Source organism: Bolinopsis microptera, chromosome 11, assembly GCF_026151205.1.
Source record: "Bolinopsis microptera isolate Bmic1 chromosome 11, MBARI_Bmic_1.0, whole genome shotgun sequence".
NCBI lineage: Eukaryota > Metazoa > Ctenophora > Tentaculata > Lobata > Bolinopsidae > Bolinopsis > Bolinopsis microptera.
Genome location: NC_087082.1, coordinates 7,368,373 through 7,375,997, shown reverse-complemented (window position 1 = coordinate 7,375,997; position 7,625 = coordinate 7,368,373).

The window sequence follows — 7,625 nt, the reverse complement described above, 5'->3', positions numbered from 1 at the left end:
TTAGTGAAACCAATAATACACAATAGAACGAGAAATGCCGCTAAGGATACTATTTTATCGTTCGATCAATATGGTTCAAATAAAGTTCCTCCGTTGGATTTATTATCGCGCATGCAAAGATTACATGGACTTAGCAGATCTATGCATGGTTAATCAATCTGGAATCAAACTATTCCTGGAATCCATGAATCTTAAACTGTATATCTCTGTGGGATCACTCGATCAAATATCTGAACGACATGGTAAAGTGATCTTAGCATTAAAATACCAAGTCACTGGAAATATTAACTACAATAATGAATCAAGTGTCCAAAAAGAAATAACAAACACTTCATGTGCCAAAAAAGCTGTGACCAAAGAAGCCTAAAAAGAAAGCATCAAGCAACCTGATTAATAAGTTAAACTTGTAAACTATTATATCAGACGAAGAGTTAGGACATTTTGTAACAAATCATTAACGCTAACGTATTATAGCAGAGATTATATGTTAAATGTTATTATTGTTAATGCATAATTAGCATAGTGCATAACGCACAGTGCCACCTTACAGTGCAGCGATTGGGTATTGTAAAGATACCTTCAATGATAAACGCCTTAAATTTTAAACTGGAATTAATGATAAAGTGATAATAAGAACAATAACACTAAACCATCAATGCTGCATAAACTTTACGAAGACTTATATTTCCGTAGTTTTTACATACATACCCAGTTCACGTTTTTACATTTGCCAAGTCCACGAGATATAAGCAGGGGAGGGCTGTTATCAGATTTTTCTAATATCCCATAGTTTTTAGGTTTTATAATAAATAAATATGCCGATGCTAAACGGTATGAAATCCACTATGACAGCAACGGAATTTATGCCTTCAAGAGACCAAAAAATGAGTTTGATGTCTCACTCTGAGAGACTTGGTTCGGTAAAGAGACGGCAAATAAGAAGGAGTGGTTTGGCCATGTAATGAGTTAATAATATAATTAATGGGATAAATATATAAATAATTACATAAGTAGGTAGTTCAGTGGTATGCAGTAGGTAGTTCAGTATGTAGTTAAGCGGTATGCGGTATGCCACATTGCCATATTAGTGGTCTTCAGGTACAGATTCACTAAGTGCAGGATTTGCAAACCACTAGAACTCGGGAGAAAATCTTCTTCTGACTTTTTGCCACGATAAGTGACTTTTAACACAAAATCACGATCTTTATACTCCTAATCGTGGTAGAAGCAATATGACCGACATAGTGCTGCAAGTGCTGGTAATAATTAACAGACTTAACCCCACAAGCAGAATATCAGGCATTAACTTGTTTCGTTTTAAGTGTATTTTCTGGTTTAACCAATCGACATCACTCACACTCTCAATAGAAAATTAGTATAACTGAAAAGAAATAAAACGGAGAAATAACCAAGTCGAATAAAAGCCTTCAATGTAAAGTGTTAAGGACAAGACTTAAATGCAAAATGGCAAGTACTATTCATTATACAGTGTAATATATATATATAAACGTTTTGTCCCAAAACTAGAAGAAGTTTTATTAATTACAATAAAGGAACGAAATCTTATGTTTGAACTTTATTATTCAGGCCAGGCCATCTTTATACCATCAAGCAAGAAGGTATACCTTCTTGCTTGATAGGTATCTACCGGGAGCAAAACCTGTGTAGCCCTCTTAATTCTTATGTACCCTACTCCCTCTAGATCTGGATACTGCCAGGTGAAGCATTTTCGTACCGCGACAATTGACCCCCCGACAATTGACCCCCGACAATTGACCCCCGACAATTGACCCCCGACAATTGACCCCCTATGTAATTACACTGGGGTCAATTGTCGCGAAATCTAGGGCTTAGTACGACAATTGACCCCCCGACAAGGTTAGGGTTAGGGTTAGGGTTAGGGTTAGGGTTAGGGTTAGGGTTAGGGTTAGGGTTAGGGTTAGGGTCAATTGTCGGGGGGTCATTTGTCGGGGGGTCAATTGTCGCCCACCCAAGCATTTTCCCTTAAACGCGACAGTGATTAGGGGTCGTTCACATATTACGTAATCAGCTGAGAGGGAGGGCCCGGAGGCCGGAGTTTCCAAATGATTACACTAGTGTAATTTTGATACAATAGCTATGTGTAAAACTGATTACGGAGGGGGGAATGGGGGATATAAATTAGCCACAAATTTATTACGTAATATGTGAACGAACCCTTAGTCAATCAGCTTCCAGTATCACTATCTATCAATCAAATCCCTGTAAGGACTCGAAGGAGTCAAAACAAAAATGTTTCACCTCCCCACCAGTATCCACAGCTTTTATATATATGACATGTCATACTATTACTATTACTATTATTACAAGATCTTTATTTATGAAATTTCCCCTACAATATAACCTTGTAATTATTTAAACTGACAGCCATGTTTTAGTAATACAGTAGTTAATGTTATATCTTAATAGTTAATGTTATATCTTATAATAGTTAATGTCATATCTCGCCACTACATCACCTCACTTCCTACACTGTTATCATACCGTTTTACAGATTAACACATTACAGCACATTGTTCCCATGTACCAACAGTGATGCGTTTAAATTAAAGTAATGCGTTTTAAAAGAAGTAATTCAATTTCCCGCATACCTGTGCTTCACCTCACATTGACGTTTGCACAATTAATACGAAAAGAAACATTTTCGTGAAAAAATCAAGTTTGAATCACTTTTGTAAGTAGTTCCTTTAACTCACCAGTCACCAGTTCCTAAAATTGTGAATCAGACTCTCAGCTCTAAGAGTAAGACCAGGGCTAATTTTACAAATGTCCTAAGAGATTTATTAATATTTGTAACGTGAACAATTTGACAATATTGAAGGAATTATAGTACGACACGAAACACCTTTTCACGAAAATAGATTTAACATTCTTTTTGGTATGGTGACAATACAGGTTGAATTTCTAAGGTCATTTACACGGCCTTATGACGTGAACTGAAGCCTAATATTTACTGTTAATAATTCAAATAAGTCGGTATTAAAGCAACATCAGAAGTTATAACTATAAGCTTTGAATTTAAGGTATCAATACATGAACTGCATCAGTGGCGTAACGAAGGGCCCCGCTGACCCCTCAGTTGAAAAACTTAATTGAGGTACTAGCAAAACTGCACGTTTTGCTCTAGAAACACAATTTTTGAGAGATTTTACCGGCGTATCCTCTAAAATCAGCTAATTTGTTCAGTTTTAGGGTGGGGCGCCAAAAGGGGAGGGGGCGCCAACAGGGGGGCGCATTTTCGGCGGGGGGGGGGGGGGGCAACAGGCAACATTACGCCACTGAACTGTATTCAGAAACGAAACCAATGAAATGTTAATTGTCCAGCGGAAGTTCTGCACCTGTTTTAGGAGATTAAAGGGCCCATTATAATATATACTGACACATGTGCTAGTAAAGCAGTAATAGCAGCCCCACAAATTGCACCGCATCGGTTTATGGTTCTAACACTTAAAGCGACCTAATCCATACTAGGCTTGAGAAATGAATGTTACGGAAAGTAAAGGTATAACATTATATAATAAAATACAATTCTATTTAAAAATATAAGCTGATCTTTCGCCCTATAGTGATCTCAGAATGGGTAGGTAGATTGAGATGAAATGTATAGAATAACACGGAGACATTAACAAGAATTAACAAGAATTAACAAGAATTAAAGAGTAATGACTACTGCTTGGAGACCATGAGAGCCTGGGTTTTTGTAATCTTTATAGTTAATTGAATATCATAATAACAAGCATATCATATTGACATGCGGACTTCACGTGTTGTATTTAATGTAAGTATTCATAATTTGGAGATGATTAATGAGTGGTACAGTGTGTTGTTGCCAGGAATTATTTGAACTCAAAGGTCCAACTTATTTAGAGACTAGGTTGGACTCGCCGCTTCGACGCGAACCATCATTCTTGCTTCGCATCGAGATCGTTGCTCTGCGAAGGGTTGACATGATGACCTCTCCTCCTCGTCAATCAAGAGGCTAGGCTGACGCTAAGTGTATGAGAGGGGGTCGCAGTCATAAATGAAAACCCCCCTCCCTATTTGCCAGACGTCCTAAGTAGATGGCCCCCTACTCATTCGAGGATTCCGTTCATGCCAAAATTTAAAGGCCAAACCCAATCAACATTGAATTTCTTTCTCGTGTTTGCGAACATGTTAGAAACTCCATTTAACCATATTACAATAGGTCATTAAATGTGGAAAATGTTCTGAAAAGATTATGCGAAATAGAATAAAATAGCTTGCTAGGATACCGTTAATGTTATTCGGGTCTCTGCAAGATTACCGTATAAGTATTGCGGATTTAGTGAATATGAATAAACTTTTTGTGCTTGATACATCGGTTATATCTGAGAAGCTAGAGTTTCCATTATTTTCAGGACATATGTATAATATCAAAATGTTCATTCGAAAAAAATGAACACCAATATTGATGTATTCCTCGAACCAACGATAATAGCACGTCATACTAGAGAGAATTATTAGTATTACAATAGGGCACTCAGCGACTAAGAGGTGAGTAATAAGCCTCAACGTATGTGTACTGAATTTCGCCTCCCCCCCCCCCCCCCCCCTTTTTTTGACATTTCTACCAGACATAACAGAGTTTGGTAAAAGCACGTACAGCTCTCCTGAACAACACAGGCAGTTAGGCGATATATTCGCTAAATTTGTAGTACCTGCACATATATCAGTTAATCAGTCAGAAATTATGCGACGGCTATTCTCTCTAAATGACCGTTTATTTTGTTGACTAGGTTCCTAAATACTTCCAAGTCTCGACTCTTGCAGATGATTACCAATTCTTGGCAATATAACAATACTGTTACTCCTGATTAAGACTGCAATTTGGTAACTGTGCCAGAGTATGAGAGTACGCGCTGTTCGGCTAAAACGGTGGTTTAGTCGGCGGTATGTTATCATTTGTGATTAATAATGAGAGCCTTGATTTAAACTTTAATATGAGCACCAATCACTGCTCACTCTACCGTCCTTCCGAGCACCTCTTCCATCGAATAGGGGTAAAAACAGTTCCGTACAAATTAACCCTCTACCTACTACAAGGAAATGTTAATTAAGAAATCTAAAGAGGACGATAAAGGCTAAACTTAAAGAATACTGATTGGGCGACATCTGTCCGACAGCGACATCTGTCCGAAAGCTGAATTAGGGATTTCGGACAGATGTCGCTGTCGGACAGGAGTCGTTTTTGGCGACATCTGTCCGAATTTCGGATCATATTGTAATTTCGGTTCACATTCGTATTTCACAAGCTCACAGGTAATCTCGTGACGTTCTAAAGCTGATGTGATCCCTTAAGATCTGATCCATCGATACGTGATTGACTAGTTGAGAACAGGATCGTGCTAGCCGTACCCTAACAAGCTGTCGATCACATCACAGGACATGAGTACATATCTGCCGTTTTCTGACAAAAGTGCTTAAGTAACACAAGGTTCATTTTGTGCAAATTGAATTTAAAGATTTCAATTCTGTAATTGCTCTGGGCTAGCTGCTGTCAAATTTAAACTGCACCCACTATGTTTCTAAGGTTTGCTTCATACTACGAAAACACTTGGATCGGGACATCAACCATCAATCTTAACTTCGCTCCCCACATGTGGAATCAACACGAAGCTGCACAGATGAGGATTCCTCGCTCATCCAACATCGCAGAAGGTTGGCATCACGGATTCCATTTAATGCTGTCCTGCTCGAAGCCCACAATTTGGAAGTTCCTTGATTGCCTTAAAGCAGAACAAGCCCTTACAGACGAGAAGAAAACCAAAAGAGACGGGCGGGAACTACCTGAGCCACGTGCACCCAAATGGATCCGTTATGATCGACAACTTCAGAGAATTGTAGATGATTACGACAACTACAGCAACCCTATGGATTTCCTTAAAGCTATCGGAAATTTGACTATGCTTTAGATTTGATTCTGTGATATTGTATTATATTGAATTAATTTATAACATTTAAATAACATTGAAACTATTGTCCAATTTATCGACATCAAATTAAAATAAACTGTGGTAGTAAACTATGGCTCAGATCATATCTCAAATTGGACATGTTACGTATACAATTTAGCAAGTAACAGTTTAGATCATGTCTCTAATTGGAAATGTGTCGTATTGAAATCAGGTCACAATTTCGGACAGATGTCGTTTTTTTCTGGTACCCTGATTCGGACAGATGTCGCTGTCGGACAGATGTCGCTGTCGGACAGGAGTCGTGTTACCAAGAATACTAATTATCACAGCAACATTGATAAGATTAAAGTTCAAATTTGTTAATTTTTTACCGGTCATAATTTATTAACTCAGTTTAACACTTACAGAGTAAAAAGCAAAAGTTATGCGGTCAGTAGCAGTACCACTGGCGCTCTGAAAATAGGCCTCAAACGGAACCGTTGGGTCGTAAACTGAATAATTGAAAAAGATATAGCCTTTCATTCATCAATAATTCCCCAAAACTTCATTCGTCACTATCTAAGAAGCACAACGTTCAGAGTTGCGCTTTGATATTGCAACGAAGACCGGAGAAAAGTGGAACTGCACGAAGATTGTAATCTCTTCGCTAGAGTATACTTATAGATGGAAGCCCAGTATAGACGCGGGGGAGTGATCTGTTATGACACTCTTTCTCCTCTCTACGTTTTAATATCATTGAAAATGAGCTACATATCATTAGAGCGACCAGCGAACAATGTCATTCAATCTGGATACGTGATCATTACATGAGTCTACGTCTGAATTCCATTGTGCTGCACCTCAAACATCGCATCGTTCAGCAACTGCAAGGTGCACGGCAGGTCAATAAGCGTATTTCATAATAATATTCTGGTGAAAGTTTCAGTTCACGAAGACTGCATGGGGAGACGAATATAGTTTTCATTACAATACCCTGTTTAAATGTCGAATGTGTGCCTCTTGATTAATATAACAGAAAAGGATAGGCCAGGAATTTTTGAAACGGAAATTATATGAAATGTGATATTTAAAAATATGATTATGAAGTCACGTGAGTTAACTTGTAACTCGATAACGTATATGGTATAGAAGCAGATAATCAAACAACAGCGAGTGTGATAACTGATAACAGATAACTGAAATTGATACTACTGATAGTGATAGGGTCAGGGATATTACGATACAAGTATCGTGTGTGCTGTAACATCGAGCTATATCCAATATAATAGATCAGTAGTGGACGTTACCGTAAAATTACAAAATTTGAAACCCTGAATCTCAACCAAAATGAAGAATTTCGTGTGCAGAAATCTAAGATCTCATCATAAGCCTAAGTGATAACTGCAAGATCCGTGTTGACAGATGTTACTCCTCTAAATTTCTTCGAAGTAGCGCGCGCCGGGCCAGACCATTAACAATGGTCAAGATCCGTGGAATCGCTTTAGCTAAAAACGGAAGTTACAATTAGGGGCCATCTACTTAGGACGTCCGGCAAATAGGAAGGGGGTGGATAGGTTTTGGAATTTCGGACAAATCCGGACAGGGGGAGGGCGGGTATTATTCTCCTACTGCTTTAAGTTTAAAACTTATTCGATTGGATGGCTACTTATA